The sequence below is a fragment of the Paroedura picta genome, chromosome 9 (assembly GCF_049243985.1).
Source record: "Paroedura picta isolate Pp20150507F chromosome 9, Ppicta_v3.0, whole genome shotgun sequence".
Classification (NCBI taxonomy): Eukaryota; Metazoa; Chordata; class Lepidosauria; order Squamata; family Gekkonidae; genus Paroedura; species Paroedura picta.
This window is the reverse complement of record NC_135377.1, coordinates 80,281,858-80,299,712: the sequence shown is the minus strand read 5'-3', so window position 1 is coordinate 80,299,712 and position 17,855 is coordinate 80,281,858. Positions and strand designations below refer to the sequence as shown.

Sequence of the window (17,855 nt, the reverse complement as noted above, 5' to 3'; positions counted from 1 at the left end):
TTGAAACAAGGGACCTCGAGGGCAGGACGTGTTGTTTCTGTTCTTTGCATGCAAGTAATTAAAACAATGAACCATATCAAACATTCATATTTTATTTCCTTCAGGGAAGTGACAAGATATTTGAATGCCTGAGGGGTGGGGTTGTTTTCATTAAAACCACTACCCGCACTGAAATACTTAGTCTTGTTAACAGCTTTTTTGTGCATTTAAATCCAGTGGAAACATGTCATCTTATGCTCCTTAGAACATGAGGAGTTTCTTAGAACATGAGGAGTAGATGCCAGCTAGTCTGTACTTTTAGTGCGTTGCGTGCATGAATATTTTCCGGTTTTATATGTCTGTGCAAATGCAGAACACGCCACGCTGTCCTGAGGGATCACGTTTACAGAGTCCTTTAGCAAAGTCAAGCTGTGAACTTAAGGGAGGAATTTTTAAGACCTTTGCTGGACCTATCCTGTTAGGCACACATGCTAAAACAGGGGTAGTCAAACTGTGGCCCTTCAGGTGTCCATGGACTACAATTCCCATGAGCCCCTGCCAGCAAATGCTGGCAGGGGCTCATGGGAATTGTAGTCCATGGACACCTGGAGGGCCTCAGTTTGACTACCTTTATGCTAAAACATTAAGGTGCCAAGCTCTGGGTTGGGATATACCTGAGATATTTGTGGTGGAGCCTGGTGAGGACAGGGTTAAGGGAAGGGGAGGGACTTCCATGGGTTATGTCATATGGTCCACCTTTTGAAGCAGCCATCTTCCCCTTGGAAATTGATCTCTGTCCCCTGGAGACAAATTGTCACAGCAGGAGACCTCCAGCCACCATCTGGGGTTTGGCAACCCTATAAACTATGAAAGTCATCTGAGCAAAAGGAGCAAGAGCTGATGGGCCATGTCATTTAAAGCAGGGGTACCCAACCCCCGGTCTACGGCCCGATACCAGGCCGCAAAGGCCATCATACCGGGCCGCCAGCGGCCGCGCCTGCCTCCCCCCCTGCAGTGAGAGGGGGAGAAAGAGGCCGGCGCAGCAGCCGGCACGCCAGCTACGCAAACACGCACGCACGGAACTGCCGCGCATGCACGTTTGCGCCCCCTGGTGGCCAAAACGCGCATGCACGGCAACTCTGCGCATGTGTGTTAGCACCACCTGGTGGCCAAAACACGTATGCGCAGCAATTGGGCATGCACGTTTATGAGCAACTGCGGCAGCCGGGCCGCTGGCTCTCCCCCACCCCCGGAGGCGGTCCCCGACCAGAAGAAGGTTGGGGACCGCTGATTTAAAGGATAATTCCTGGTAGGCTGCTGCCTTGGATAACTGTCAGATGCCAGAAGCAATTTAGAACTATAGGATCTTAGAGGTGGAAGGGCCCTCCAGGGTCATCTAGTCCTTCCCCCTGCAGACTCACTAGCCAAGGGTGAACCTTCCTGCTGCTCTGTTTGTGGGAGTGAGGCATCAGATCAATCAGATGGACACAGGAAGTCCAGATTGAATGTTGGGCCTCAACCGTGTGCCTGGCGGACGAACTCCATCTTGCAGGCCCTGCGGAAAGCTGACAACACCATCAGGGCCCTTAGCTCTTCCGGGAGCTCATTCCACCAAGTTGGGGCCAGGACCAAAAAGGCCCTGGCCTGGGTGAAGGCCAGGCAAATGTCCTGAGGGCCCGGGACTACCAGTAGATTCATACCCGCAGAGCAAAGAGCCCTGCGGGGGGCATAAGCAACCAAGCAGTCCCGCAAGTAGGCAGGACCCAGACCGCATATAGCCTTAAAGATCAGTACCAAAACCTTGAACTTGACCCAGAAACAGACTGGTAAACAGAGTGTCTGGCATAGTGCAGGGGGTTGGACTGGATGACCCAGGAGGTCCCTTCCAACTCTATGATTCCATAATTCTATGATTCTACCCTCCTTAATTTTGCTATCTCAGGCATATGGCATTACTTTGTTTTGTTTATTATTGTTGTTGTTGTTTATAGATGATGATGATGATGATTAAAACATTGGCTTGGATCAACAAAAGGCTGGCCACAGAATGGGAAATGGAATATCATTTAACCATTAGGGGGGAAAGGGAGGTGGACCATCCTGGGGATACCAGAGTTGCATGGACAAAGGCCACTTGGGATGATGCTGGCGATGCTTAGGAGAGGAAATTAGATCTCACTGCAAATATATGCCAGCTCTCTAAGTGCCTGCTCAAGGCGGCTCGTAACGCAGAGCATAACAGAAATCAATAAAATGGCTTAAACATTAATAATACATCTCTAAACCCTGCTAGGGTATCAAACACCAAAAGGCATCATAGATGCTCCTGGGACTCAGACTCCTGGGACCCCTGCCAGCGAATGCTGGCAGGGGCTCCTGGGAATTGTAGTCCATGGACATCCGGAGGGCCGCAGTTTGACTACCCCTGGAGCAGACCATCAAACAATTTCCAAATGCTCCCCCTGGTGTAGCAGAAAGAGCGATGTCAGCCTGCAGAGTGCTGGGGACGTGAAGCCTTATGATGGGGTGGGGCGGGGGGGGGGTGTTGGTTGGTCTGAGAACACCTTTCTGAAGGATTCCATTCCATTTATACCTTTTTCATTTTTCTCAGGGCTTTTAAAAAAGAGCAGCCACATCCCGGTGTGGATTCAGAGATCTCTGGCCTTTAACCTGTCCTCCTGGCCCTAAGCAGATAAAAAGGCAGCACACAGAAAGAGCTTGAGTGGCCAGTGGGGAGGGTCGGGGGATCTAATGCTTGGAGAAAAGCACAGCCCAGCATCGCAGACAGCCATGGAGCCGGAAAGTATGAGACTAGCCGGCCACAGCTGACCCCCGGGGCTTCCTTGCACATTTATTCATTCAGGCAAAAAGGTGCATTGCATTTTCTCCAGTCAGCCCAAATCAGGTGAGTGGTCAAATTAACAAAACCAAGAAGGATAAGGAGGAGGAGGAGGAGGAGGAGGAGGAGGAGAGCTCTTCAACCCAGGGGTGGGGGGAGAAAGCTTAAAAATAGGATAAATTCTAATGGGGTAAAGGTAAAGGTATCCCCTGTGCAAGCACCAAGTCATGCCTGACCCTTGGGGTGACGCCCTCCAGCGTTTTCATGGCAGACTCAATACGGGGTGGTTTGCCAGTGCCTTCCCCAGTCATTACCGTTTACCCCCCAGCAAGCTGGGTACTCATTTTACCGACCTCGGAAGGATGGAAGGCTGAGTCAACCTTGAGCCGGCTGTTGGGATTGAACTCCCAGCCTCATGGTCAGAGCTTCAGAGAGGCATGTCAGCAGCCTTACCACTCTGCGCCACAAGAGGCTCTTTCTAATGGGATAAAAAGGTAAAGGTATCCCTTGTGCAAGCACTGGGTCATGTCTGACCCTTGGGGTGACGCCCTCTAGCGTTTTCATGGCAGACTCAATACGGGGTGGTTTGCCAGTGCCTTCCCCAGTCATTACCATTTACCCCCCAGCAAGCTGGGTACTCATTTTACCAACCTCGGAAGGCTGAGTCAACCTTGAGCCGGCTGCTGGGACTGAACTCCCAACCTCATGGGCAAAGCTTTCAGACGGCTGCCTTACCACTCTACGCCACAAGAGGCTCTTTTCTAATGGGATACAATATGTTTAATTATCAAAACTTGAATGCATTACAAAGATTAAATAATGAAACAATTCCAGTAAAACCAAATGTGTTTTGGCCTCCAGAATTGAGACACACTCCATAGAATGGCACAGAGCTACAATTTATTCTGACCTTGTTTTGGGCATTAAGTATTAAATAACGATCTGGGGGAAAAAGATTTCTGGTGGCCCTAATTTATTTCAATAATAAAGTGGGACTTACCCAGTTAATGAACTGGCCCTAATTTTTTGTGTGTTTTAAAGCTCAGGCCAGAAATGTTGCATTTTGCATTCGAAACACTCTTATGGTACGCATTTTAATAAATTGGACCACTGAGGAAAGGCTTGTGGCCAGAATGCATCCAGTTTTAATGTATTTTTAAAATTTATTCTTCATAATGTGTTCAGGCTTTGTTAATTAAACATACTGTATCCCAACTGAACTTATCCTGTTATTAGGCCTTTTTTCCTAACCTCTTTAGGTCACATGGTCAGATTAGCCAGATGAAAAATGCTGAGGATTTTTCCAAAAGTATATTTCTCAGGCAAACAGAGGACTTGTGGAACTTGTGAGTAGAGTCTGGAAGCTCCTCTCCTTGTAACCATCACATTGGTGCAGTGTTCCAAGCAGCACAGCAGCTGCATGGTAGCTGTGGTGTGTGGCACTTTCACATATTCTACATAATGCAATTTCAGTCCACATCAGCAACTAGAGGACAGCAAGGCCTGGAGGATCATTGTCCATTGGGTCGCGGTGGGTCGGACACGACTTCGCACCTAACAACAACAACAGCAACTATTTGCAAGTGGATTTGGCCATTTCATGCATTAAAGTCCAGTGTATGGGAAATGGATTGAAAGAGCATTATTGAGTGTGTGTGAAAGTGTTTTGTTTCCTTTAGCCTTGAAGAAGAGTTGGTCTTTGTATGCCGCTTTTCTCTAGAGAAACTAGGGCTTAGATTCCAAAGTTGTTGCTGGAGCTCCTCATTCTTCTGCCCAGCCTCCAGCTGCAGCTCCCTGCCTTATCATACCACCTGGCTCACCAGAGCCAATTAAGCAATGCCAGCTATGTGCTGGAAGAGTGCTCTAATCTAAAAGGCACCACACTACATTAGCATGACAGTTGTTGACTGCAGAAGACTGGGAGTCAGCACAGAGTGAGGACTGAGATGCTGTTGAGAGCCACTATTAACTTGAAGCTAGGAGGTGTGGGTTGTGGATCTTCTCCTTCTGCTGATGCCCTTGGACTGCCTGAATGAACCCTTGACTTCCTGAACTGAGTTAAGCCATTCATCGCATTCTGTCTGTCACTTGGCATTCTGTTTTTGAAATACAGATTCTGTCTGCCTTCCTGTGTCAGCTCTGTGCTTCTTTCCAGCAGACAGCTGAAACCTGAGAGCAACACAGAATGGAAGCATCTGACTTCCCTCTCTTGCCTTGGGAGGATGGATTGTGGGAAAAGGCTGAGGATGGGGCAACTTACCAGAGAGGCTGTCACCTTTTTCACCCGGCAAGCAACAGGAAGATGAGGACAGATAAGCCCCATTATTGGCCCTAATTGGGAGAGTCCTCCCTCCCTGTTGGTGGCATATTCCCAGGGAGGGCCAATCATGTAGGGAGTGAGTTATCTGCACACAATTTGAACTGATTGGCCCTCATTGGGACAGTGCTCTCTCCACATCTGGATGCAATTTCAACTGATTGGACCTCATTGGGACAGTGCTTTCTCTCTATTGGTGGCACACTCCCAGGGAGTTGTTTGCATGCAACTTGAGCTTTATTATTTTTAGTGATGATTAGTGATTAGTGAAGTGATAGCGATGAGGATGGGGAAATGGTCAAGTCAGATTGTCAGGAATGTGGCAGGAGAAAAGGCAGCAGGAATGAAGGAAACTTGTTATAACTATATATGATATGATGGGCAGTTTGTCACAAAAACATTGCTGTTTTGCTCTATATGTTGTTATTGAGAGAGAAATTACTTGGATGACCTTCCTTAGCTAAATAAGCATAAACTTATTTGTTACAAAATTACTAAAATCCATGGAGGCAAAATATACACAGAAGTTCCAATTTTCCTTCTCTAACACTAAGTAGGGATCAGCCACCAACCCGTCCTAGGAGTCCTAGAAGCTGTCCTAGGATCAGTCCTAGGAGCCGTATCTCTTAGTTGGTCCTATTTTCCTGTTACAGGATCCTCTTTGATCCCTCACTGTTCTTAACTGCCAGTTTCAACTACCCCTCCCTTTTGTCAACAGTATAATTCCCTTTGGACCCCCTGTCAATTAAAGTTCTTAGACCAGTCTAACACGGCTGGGTGTCCATTATGTGCCCATTCAAGCTGATCTTGTCATTCCCAATAAGGTACATGCTCAGTCTTTTCCTGCACTAACAGTGGACAGATGCAGTCTGTGTTGCAACTAGGGTTGTCACCAACCAGCAGAGGATGGCTGGTAGGTTTGTGAGATCCATGTTTGGAAACTCCTGGAGATTTTGGAAAATAGGCTGGAGAGGACAAAGACATCAGTGGGGTACAATGCCATAAAGTCCACCCTCCAACGCCTCCATTTTCTCCAGGGGAACAGATCTCTGTAGTCTGAAGATAAGCTGTGTTTTTAGGAGATCCCCATGTCCCAACTGAAGACTGGCCTTCCTAGCTAAATATCAACACTGCAGTGGCTTAGTTTGGATCCAGCTGGGTGGTGGCACATGTCCAGAAGGAAGTATTTGTTGCAAGCCAAGCCTCTGTGTTGTATCTGTGCCCTTCTTGTTGTGTTTCCCAAAGCAGGAAGGAACCAATACTAGCAGAGCAGATCCATGGAATCCAGCCCATTGTGATAATAGTGGTGGTTTTCAACCGCTGTAACGCCGTGGGGCAGGGCAGCGCATGCACATGCGGGGATGGTGTGTGGGCATGCACACAAGTGCACAATGATCTGAAGGCGGCATAGAGGCAGTCAGTGCCATGGCTCCACTGGCGTTGCCTGCCACCACCTTCCGCCACCTGCCACTGCCACCAGCCACCGGCCGCCACCAACCTCTCCTGGTGACCCTGCGGAAGGGGCCAGGGGTTGGGACCCCTAGGCTGAGTACCACTGGTTTAAGGATATGCACCACCTTATTTCTACTTTCCTCCCTCCTGTCATAGTGTGTTCAAGGGCCCCCGAATGCAGATCTACAAGATCCAGCCTGTCAAGCTGAGTACTGCCTACTTGGCTGAGCAGCACCTTCCCCCTCATGTCTGCCTAAGACCCTTTTGTCACAGGTAGCACAGGCTGCGGTGAAGAAGAGAGGCTGCGGAGGTTATGCTGCCACAAAGCGTGTCTCTCTGTTTGCAGTTCGTCTTGCATTAGAGACAACATTACATTGACTTGCAGGTCGTGCATGTCTGTACTCATGAATGACGCTTAGACCTGTATGGCTTAAACATTCTGGCCACAGCTTTATTGGAAAACACAAATACCTGAGAATGTTGGCCAGGCCAAGGAGAGGATGCCCCAGTTGGTGGTCAGCCGACCACACTCACCCCTACCCATCGGTTCAGCCTGACTGCATTACTTCATGCAGTCCTGAGCCTGGCCGATGGGCGTTTTTTACTTAAGGGAGATGCCCCACTCAGGGTGCCAAAGAAGGCGTAAACCTTCTTTGGCCCCACCCCGAGCCATCCGGCCCCTGCGAGTCGTGACAGCATTCCCCATCCGGGTTCAGCTTGACTCGCAGTTTCTGGCCACCTCAATGAAGGTCCCTTTTAAGCTAGCAGGTACCGTGCCCTGCTTCTTACCTAAACTGGCTCCTCTCCTTGTGCCGCCCCGCCAGCTGTGACAACATAAAGAACATCATGAACATCATCGTCCAACATTATTAATACTACAACAATCACAAGAAAACAAGTAAGGGGGGGGAACGGGAGGGTGGGTCGCTCTTGCTCGGCTGCGGGCGAAAGGGGGCGAGCCACGAGCACGAGGCCCCTTAAATAGGCCCGCGCTCGCGGCCCCGCCCCACGCAGCGTCCAGACGCACGTGCGCGCGTCCGCACGCACGCCGCCAGCCGCCCGTCGCGTCCTCCTTCGCCCGCCCGCCCGCCGCGTCAACTGCGGCTTGGGTAAGTACCCAGCCGCCTTTTATTCAGCAGATGAAGAAATCTTTCACTAATGAAAGCGAAGCACAGTCTATATCGCAGGGTCATTTGAAAGGAAGCTTTTGCACGTCCAGGAGGGTGTTTGACTGACAAGAAATGGCCTGCCCACTTCTCAGTAAGCCTGTCTGCTAATTTAATTAAGGTTATGTAATGAGACAACAACTAGTCTTTTATAATATCCCCACATGCCTCTTTGTTTGACTAACATTTTAATAACTGAAGGGTTCCCTTCTCCTCCTCATTTGTGGAAGCCCAGCAGATAAAGTCAAGTTGGAGGGGGAAAAATCGTCCTCAAATGTTCCCTTATTAGTGTTTTTGCAGAATATTCATGTTGCTAAATAATTTACATCGAAGTGCATGTCAAAATCGTTCACGCTTAAAAATACATACTGAATCATCTGTTCCGCTGTGTTTTATACAGGAGAAATAATCCCAAAGCAGAAAGGACTCTTTCAGGTTTCCAGCTCAAGGTTGGGAAATACCCAGAAGTTTGGGGGGGGGGGTGGAATCACAGAATCACAGAATCATAGAGTTGGAAGGGGCCATACAGGCCATCTAGTCCAACCCCCGGCTCAACGCAGGATCAGCCCAAAGCATCTCACCGGGCAGGAAATGGAGAGGTGAGCAAGCAGTGAGGGCAGGACAACGCTAAAGAGACTATTGTGGCCTATTTTGCACACAATAAATAATGCAGTTCCACAAACATCTTTCTCCCTCTAGTGGTCAATTTGATGTCATACTTGGTTTATCTCCAACATGTCTCCCTGCAGAGTTGAGTTGCAAGTTTTCACACCAGGTGTAAATCAGTGTGATATTGAATCAATTAGAAGAAACCAAACACTTGCAGAACAGAAATTCTCCCAAGAAACAGGAACTTAGCAGCGAGCAAAATGAGAATGAGGAAAAGGCCACTTTAACAATTCAACTAAGTGTAACATCTAAGGTTTAAAATATTAAAATTCCAATTTAAATAGTAAAATATTCAAAATGCCCCATGTCCTGTTTCTCGTGGGCATGGAAAGGCATTATGGAGAAAGTTTCAGAAACAGTTTCAGCCTGAGAGCCAGTTTGGTGTAGTGGTTAGGAGTGCGGACTTCTAATCTGGCATGCCAGGTTTGATTCTGTGCTCCCCCACATGCAACCATCTGGGTGATCTTGGGCTCACCACAGCACTGATAAAATTGTTCTGACCGAGCAATAATATCAGAGCTCTCTCAGCCTCACCTACCCCACAGGGTGTCTGTTGTGGGGAGAGGAATGGGAAGGGGCGCATCTTACCATCGCGTCCCAGGCCAGGAATTTGGGCGTGATCATTGATGCCTCCCTAACTTTGGAGGCACAGATCAAAAGGCACAGATCAAGAGGCACAGATCAAAAGAGTAGCAGGCCAGGCATTCTTCCAACTTCGCCAGGCCCGACTACTAGTGCCCTACCTGTCCCCCGAACACCTGGCCATGGTGATCCATGCAACGGTCACCTCCAGAATAGATTTCTGTAACTCGGTCTACGCGGGCCTTCCCTTGTCCTTGATCTGGAAACTTCAGCTAGTGCAGAATGCAGCTGCTAGGGTCCTAACTGGTACACCTTGGAGGGCCCATATCCAGCCAGTGCTGAGGCAGCTGCACTGGTTGCCAATTGCTGCCCGGATCCGGTTCAAGGTTTTGGTTTTAACCTTCAAGGCTTTACGCGAGTTGGGACCCACATACCTGAGGGACCGCTTATCGCCCTATGCCCCCCGTAGAGCTTTACGTTCTGCGGGAGAAAATCTATTGGTCGTCCCCGGACCTAGGGAAGCACGCCTGGCCTCGACCAGGGCCAGGGCCTTTTCGGTCCTGGCCTCTGCCTGGTGGAATGAGCTCCTGGGAGAGCTGCGGGCCCTGCGGGACCTTCCATCGTTCCGCAGGGCCTGCAAGACGGAGCTCTTCCGCCAGGTTTACGGTTGAGACCAGGCTTAACATCTATGCCCCCCCGGGACCTGAGGATTGGGATTAGAGACGGGTACCACCAGTATCCCCTCTCCACTTGCTAGGGGGGGAATGGGTAGTTGATTAGCCGCTCTTGCCAGGTAGTTATTAACTATTGATATGTTAATTGGTTTTTTAATGTATTTTATGGGGTTTTATACTGTTGTAACCCGCCACGAGCCGCAAGGGAGTGGCGGGTAATAAATTCAATAATAATAATAATAATAATAATAATAATAATAATAATAATAATAATAATAATAATAATAATAATAAAAGGTGACTTTAAGCCGCTTTGAGCCTCCTTTGGGTAGGGAAAAGCAGCATATAAGAACCAACTCTTCTTCTTCTTCTGGTGGAGTTGGGCAGAGAGACCAGTTCAGATGTTACTTCTGGCCTCCTACAAGCTCTGGTTGTAACATGCCCACGTTTTGGCCCAGGTCTAGTCATGCCAAAGATTGCCTCAGTGCTTACAGAATCCTCAACAGTAGGCTTCTCCTCTGTGTGTTAGGAAGTGCCAGAAGTGGTAGGGTTTGGGGCATGATGCCATAAGTGGCCATCTTCTCCTGATGAAGTCTTCTCTGAAGATCAGCTCTAGTGGTGGGAGATGGTGGTTGGCAATCCTATCAAACAGGGCATGTGAGTAAACTTTTAACCAGCAACCTCTCACCCGTGAGGATTCCTGGGGTGGTGGGGAATACCTCCTATCGCAGGGGTAGTCACTGCAGCCCTCCAGATGTCCATGGACTACAATTCCCAGGAGCCCCTGCCAGCGAATGCTGGCAGGGGCTCCTGGGAATTGTAGTCCATGGACATCTGGAGGGCCGCAGTTTGACTACCCCTGTCCTATTGTGTGTGAGCCACTTATGCCTCCTAACACAACCTTCACTTGACCAACCCCCGACACTTCTCTCACCCAGCATCGTTCACACGGGAGATCTTTAAATGGCGGCCTTGGCCAGTCCATGGAGAGGGCCTTCATTGTTCTATAGTTGTCCTTAATGCTTTGTCCTGTTTTCTTTCCGTATTAAAGGCAGGTATGTTAAAAGCAGTTCAATAGCTGAGGCACTTCAGAATGATCAGTAATTTAATCTCCTTCCACCCGTCTCCTTTTCAAATGAATTTAGCCTCTTGAAAGCTGAAGCTGGGCCATCCCTTTCATTCTCCTTGTCTCCATTTAGAACAAGTGAGGCGCAGCTCTGAGCAAAGTAGAAAGGAAAGTACTTAGGAGGAGGGGAAAGAAAAGTCATTTGCAAGCCGCCCTGTTTCAACACTTGCAATCTTGAAAGGCTTCCGCGTGCTAGAGCAGGGATAGTCAAACTGTGCCCCTCCAGATGTCCATGGACTACAATTGCCATGAGCCCCTGCCAGCATTTGCCAGCATCTGGAGGGCCGCAGTTTGACTACCCCTGTGCTGGAGGACTTGTTAGAGTCCTTTGTACCTCTTGAGCTTTTAAAAAACAAAACAAACAAGGCTTCAGTCCAGTGGCAGTTGCACAAGGAGAAGGTTTGTGTGTGTGTGTGTGTGTGTGTGGGGGGGCAATTTGGTGAGTGTTCCAACCCAGCAGGTCCCCAGCTACAAGCCACCCAGCTACAATGCATTCCCTTGATGATTTTCTCATCCCTGCTTCTTTCACCCCCAACTCCCTGTTTTGATTTGACTTCTCTCTTGTGTGAATCAGACATGATTCAATTTCCAATTTCGATTTCTTCATCTCATTTTTCTCTTGCAAAAACTTTCCAATTTCTTGACATGGTTCGCACATCAAATTAGTCAGCATTATCCATAGAAACGTAGAACTGAGCCATCGGCTCTCCCCTCACCCCCGGAGTCGGTCCCTGACCTCAGAAAGGTTGGGGACCGCTACTCTAGAGCAGTGGTCCCCAACCTTTTTCAGGCTGGGGACCAGGGGGGGAGAGGGAGAGGGAGAGGGAGAGGGAGAGGGAGAGGGAGAGGGAGAGGGGCACTCGCCAGTTCATGCAGGCACGGAAGCGGCCAATCGCTCCCGGCGCAGCAAGCACCGCGCTGCAGGGAGGAGGGAGGCGCACCCACTGGTGTGCTGGCGCCCACTCCTGCTGTGGACCAGTACCGAGGGCTCTACGTCCCGGTATCGGGTCACGGCCTGGGGATTGGGGAACACTGCTCTAGGGGTCAGTTGCAATGTCAGGAGATCTCCAGGTGCCACCTGGATGCTGGCAACTCCAATCCCATGGCCAATTGGGAGATGGGTGAAACTTTGATTTCTCTGCTGCTGCCATCCTTATTTGGTGGGGAAAAGGCCTGCCTGCTTGCAGAGGAGGATAGATGCCTTTTTGGTACTTTTAGGTAACAGTCCTGTGTAAAACTCTGGAATAGAAAGCAATTCACGATGAGGCACTGAGAGACACCACGACGCACCCAATCCATGGGTGCAATGCCATCATTTTGATGAAGCGACCGATCCAATTGTTTTACTGTGCCATTTAGGATTCTCAGCAAGGCACTTCTCATAAGCTCCTGTGAAGCCAGCCAAACATAAACAGGTGTTTTAGGCACTTTCCAGAATGAGGGTTGTTAAAGCTCCACTCCTCGAAATGTTTTACTGAAATGAACCTCAATTGAATCTAAGTGTTTATGATCTCTGAATGTGCAAGAGCGTCAGCAGATTCATAAGACATGAAGCTCTTCTCCTGATCAGTTTTGGCCTTTGCTTAAAGTCTGGCATTGTCTGAAGATGTAGCAGGATACTGGGATGATTGAAACCCTCCTTCCTTCCTTCCTTTCTTCCTTCCTTCCTTCCTTCCTTCCTTCCTTCCTTCCTTCCTTCCTTCCTTCCTTCCTTCCTTCCTTCCTTCCTTCCTTCTCAGTCCACTTCCAATCTCCTCCCTCCCTCCCTCTTCCTTCCTTCCTTCCTTCCTTCCTTCCTTCCTTCCTTCCTTCCTTCCTTCCTTCCTTCCTTCCTTCCTTCCTTCCTTCCTTCCTTCCTTCCTTCCTTCCTTCCTTCTCAGTCCACTTCCAATCTCCTCCCTCCCTCCCTCCCTCCCTCCCTCCCTCCCTCTTCCTTCCTTCCTTCCTTCCTTCCTTCCTTCCTTCCTTCCTTCCTTCCTTCCTTCCTTCCTTCCTTCCTTCCCAAATGGAACTACAGGAGTCGTGACATCACTTCTGGAGCTCCTTGAAGCCTGAAAATTATTTCCAGGGCTCCTGCGTGGTCAAAGGTTGGGAAAGGCTGCTTTATACAGCATGACAAACAAAACATTTTGCAGCATCTAGGATGGCCATCCCACTCCCCACCCCCGATTGCTTCTGGGTCACGTGGGCACCTGGTGTTAATTCCTGGCATTGGAAAGTGCACCCCATCCCCCACCACTGGCCTCCCTGCCACCAGTGGGTGCTTCCAGACTGACTTTGAGGGAGACGGATGTGTGGTGGGTGCCCTTCTGTGGTCTGTTTATGTCACTGAAGTCATGACTAGTCGGCCTTCCCGCTATGAAGAGCGATGGAAGCTGAGTCAGCATCCCCCCCCCCTTGTTTTATCGCTCTTCTTTGCCCGATGAGGGCCACACTCTGACACACTTTGCTGTTCCTTTGTAAGAGAAGGTGCCTGGTATTAATAGCAAGGCATTTGGAGCGATGTCGTGTGGCAGGCGGGAAGAGCCGGGGACCAGGGCAGGCTGCCAGTACGAGCCAAGGGTTGTTGTTCTTCCCTCCCCAGGACGGGGCCACGCTGACTACAGAGATGGGAGTCCCTGATGTCTACGGCTAACATCCCACCGGTCTGGCTGATCTCTTCCTCGACACAACTGTGCATTTCACCAACATCCCGCAAAATGCGTTCCATTCCTTATTTGAGGCGGTGACTTTCCAGAGCGCTCCCTGACTAAGACGGGACTCGGAGCCAGGTCCCGACTCCATATCGTGTTGGAAGAGCACCATTCTGCAGTTCTGTCCTGGGCTGCATTACAGGTTAAAATCAACACCTTAAATCTGATCCAGTAGCCATGGTGGCTGCTGGAGAACAGGTTGCATATGAGCTCTCCATGGGGTCCTTGGCAGCCACATTCTGGACCCACTGTTGTTTTCGGATGAGAGTCAAGGGCATCCCAGCTTAACTTTGGTAACTGGCAAGGCAGCATTTAAGAAATCTGCACAGGAAATCCAATCCTTGCTGGATGAAAAGCCTACCGAGTCCCGTCCACTTTCTGTACACACTGGCAGGCTATGGTGCCCATGGGCATTACGTTGGAGACCCCTGTGCTAGCCTGTAACAGCATTCGCTGGTTAGTGCCTTTCTATACAGTTTTTTCTACTTTGAAACACTGCAGGGAGGCTGCTGCTATAGGTGGGCAATCTGCAAGCCCCTTTAGTTATGACAAAGACTGTGATGAGCCAGTTTCTAGGAATCACTGTTTGGGAGTCCTGAAACCATTTCCATAGGCCCACGAGGAGATAGTCAGATGGTTATCCCCTGTTGTGTGCCTGCACTGCCACTGCACAAGTCATTCCCCCGCACTATCCTTCCAACGTATGCCATTTTAATGGATTCCTTCAGCCAAATACTATCTTATCTCCCACCCCACAGGAAATTGAACCAAGGGGGAAGAGCATAGACAACCTCCAGCACTGGGTGACACAGAGATAGCTATTTATTAGTCCCTCTTCTTTCCAAACATTGACTTCATTTTCTTTCCTTCCCTTTGCTCTTAGGAGGAGAAACTGTAACTTGTTTTCTTCTTCTTTCCCTTTTGGCCTGGGAGGTAATTCTGCATAGGAAAATGGCTGTGGATCCCGCTCCCCACCCCCTTCTCCACTCCGTTCTCATCAAAATCCCAACCATCTGTCGGACAACAATTGGCAAAAGGCATGTCGGAGACAGTGCTCTGCGAAGCTGATGCTGGCACATTCCGTGGGTGTCGATGGCATTGATTCGAGGAAGGGTTTTCTTTTTCCGTGAATGACAAGAGGAGTCAAGGAGACAGAAAGTACATATTCCTCCTGTCCATCATCCCGCTCTCTCTTGGCTCTTTGAAGGCTGCTTGGATTTGTGTTGAAGTCTTCTCCGCAAATTTATGCTTGACTCAGTAATATTTAATGGAAGGAAATCATATTGCTGTGGGAAATCACTGCAGGCAATATTCCATCCTGATGCCCCAGGAGAGATTCACACAGACAGATGATGTAGATAGGCCCCTTGCACACGTGTTGCATCTTGACGGAACCTGTGGAGGTGAGGACGAGGGGTCCCATCTGGAGCAACTGTGTGCCTGCACAAAAACAGCAGAAGAGGGAGACCTGGATAAGATCACGAGTGAGCCCTGACAATTAAAGTGTTTGTTCTGGAATCCTGGGGGTGTGGAAGAACAAACTCCACGACACCAGTTTTTGAAAATCCATGACATTATTTTCCTGCAGGAAACATGGATCCAGGAACAGGATTTCCTTTCTATTCAGGGCTACAAGGCTTTCTCAGTCCCAGCAACCAGGATACACACAAAGGGACGGGGGCGTGAAGGCCTGGTTACCTTTGTTTCAAGTTGATGTTTTCATCTTAGAAAACAGTCAGTATAATAACTTCCAGGTCCTATCAGTCAAGGGACTTTTCCCCAGAATATTAATATGTATTAATGTGTATATTTCACCTAATAGTAGTAAGAGCCAAGGAGACGATCTCCAGGACTCCCTGGCTGATACCATAGAATCCCTGCTCCTTCACTATCCGAATTCTTATATTAAAATGGAGCTGCTGCCCCCTGAACGGAAGGACTGCCCCACCCCCAGCACTTCCCATGTTGCCTACTCCCGTCTCCACCACCCACTTTCCCAGCTGAAAGTACTTACCTCCTCCCGCCTAGCACCTCTTTCTCCTCCCCGGAAGCGGAGCTCCCTGACGCGGCTGGAGGGAGCTGCTCTTCCCCCGCAGGCCCAGGTGTCATCACACTAGGGGGGTGTTCTTCGCTGGGGGGAAGAGTGTAGGTGTTCTTTGGGCTTGCCTTCCCAGCCCCCGCCTGCAGCCCTATCCTTCATGTTGGCGTTCCTGGGTGCCTCTGGAAATTAAAAACAGGAACAGGGTCACTGGGGGGAAAGGAGCCTCCCAAGCTCTCCCAGGGGCTCTTCTTTTGGGCACAGTCAGAATCCCCGAGCGGCCTCAACCCTCTGCCTTTTGGGTGCTGAAATCTCAGCAGTCCATATGGGGCCTTGTCAGAGTCCGTTCCTATTGCGAAGCCCCCGTGGAGCAGCAGGAGGACCTCAGGCTGGATTAAGGCCTTGGAGGGAACTTGTGGCTCTGGCCAGCTGAAAGTACTTACCTCCTCCCGCCTACCTCCTCTCGTTCCTCCCCGGAAGCGGAGCTCCCTGCCGCGGATGGAGGGTGCCGCTCTTCCCCCTCAGGCCCTGGTGTCTAGCCACCAGGGCGGTGTTGTCCAGTGGGGGGAAGAGCGGAGGTCTTCCTGGGGGTGTGGCTGCTGCTGGAGGGGGGGCGGGGGGCCCTGGCTCGCGGTCGAGCTGTGGAAAACAGACCCGCTTTGAGCCAGGGCCCGCCTTCCCACCCCCCGCCAGCTTAGTGCAGTCCACACCCCGATCCTCCATCCGCGGGGTGTTGTTCTTCCTGGCCGCCACTGGAAATTAAAAACAAGAACACCAAAATTAACGGGGTCCCTGGACAAAATGAGCCTCCCAAGCTCTTCCCAGGGCTCTTCCCTTGGGCACAGTCAAGAAACCCCGCGTGGCCCCCACCCTCTGCCTTTTGCACTGCGGAAATCTCAGCAGCCCCTAAAGGTCCTTGTGACATCCCGTTCTTGTTGCTGAGCCCCTGTGGGGCAGCGGGAGGACCTCAGGCTGAGTTAGGGCCTCAGAGGAAGCTTGTGGCTCTGGCCAGCTCCGTACCCCAGATCTCCTCTCATTTGGGGCACACCCCCTCCCTGGTATCCTGCTCATGTGGGGGGTGGAAAGAGAACCCTTTGGGGTTTCCTGGGGGCACTCTGAGCTCTCCCTCTCCCCCTCCCCTCCAGGGGAAGTGCTGGCCCCTTTCCTGGGTGGGCTCTTGAGAGGTCATCTCTACAGGGAGACCATGTGGGTCTTTGGCTGCAGGTGTCTATTTCTCTCTAAGCATGTCAAGCTAAGCCTGTCTGCTCTTTCAGTCCTCAGCTGAACCCCCCCCTTCCTGACCCCCCCCTTCAGTCACAATCCATCCTGGGCCCATTTGGGGGGTTCTTGTGCTGGGGCAGGTGCTCTGAAAACTTCACTCCCCAGGGCATGGGGTTCCCGTGTGTCTATGGCAGCTGGAAACGCTTACCGTTGGTCTTTAAAATTGGGGGCAGGCGGCCAGGTGCTCCGTCCGGGGGGGTGTTTACGCCGTATATATAACACCTTCTTCCTTCCAGAAGGAATTGGACATTTTCTGGAAAAGAGTGGAGTTGGATGAGAACTGAGCTTGCTAATGATCCCACACCGGCTAGGATGAGACCTCCCTCTCGGAGTCCCCCTTCTTCCTCCGCTAGAGAGTTCCCTTGTTCCTTCCAGTCCCTCAACCTCCCGGGAACTGCCGGCCAAGGAGCTGGCTTATTTTCCAAGGAAGAGGAGGAGGAGGAGGAGGAGGAGGAGGAAGAGGATAATGCACCCTCTCCTGCCAGAAAGCAGACTGACTACAGGAGTTGAGGCTTTTGTCTCAGCTGACCCTCTCATCTTCAGAGGACCACTCCAAGTCATGTTGCTCACTTGGAGGAAACTCCTGACAGCATCCAGGAGGAAGTTGTGGGGGGTGACAGGAATTCTAACCCGAAAAGACCTGCGGGAAATTCTGACCCCAAAGAGCAGTTCTCAGACCTCTGTAGCCAAGAGGTTAGTGGAAACCTGGGGGAGAAATGGGCGGGGCTAACTCCCAAACTCCCTCCATCTCTTGGTTCTGCAGAAGAAAGACAGGCAACTCTCAGGAAGCCCTTCGGATGGGTGGCCTTGAGCTACGGCTGGAAACCCTCCCTTGTCAGCCTCCCTCCCCGGTTGAGCTGCTCCTTCCTCCAGGCCTCAGTCAGAGGAGAAACCTGCCCCTCAACGTCTGGCCTCCCCAGGAATGGAGCTTGTCCATGGCAGAGTACACAACACAAGGCTGTCCGTTCCTGAGCAGCTTACTCAGAAGGAGAGACATCTTCCCAGACCTGACCTCCATAGACCCCTTCGCAGAATGACT

General features: G+C 50.5%; 1 protein-coding gene and 1 long non-coding RNA gene across 5 annotated transcripts in view; one reads left to right on the top strand and one right to left on the bottom strand.

The window, feature by feature from the left end:
* The window catches only part of CDH12 (cadherin 12), an 873,293-nt gene that overhangs the window by 120,531 nt on the left and 734,907 nt on the right, over positions 1–17,855 (top strand). The window lies entirely within an intron of this gene.
* LOC143845199 (uncharacterized) lies at positions 14,302–17,165 on the bottom strand. Its single transcript, XR_013234312.1, has 4 exons — positions 16,965–17,165; positions 15,979–16,287; positions 15,512–15,717; positions 14,302–14,937 (listed from the first exon to the last, which is right to left on the bottom strand). It is a non-coding gene; the product is annotated as an uncharacterized LOC143845199 (long non-coding RNA).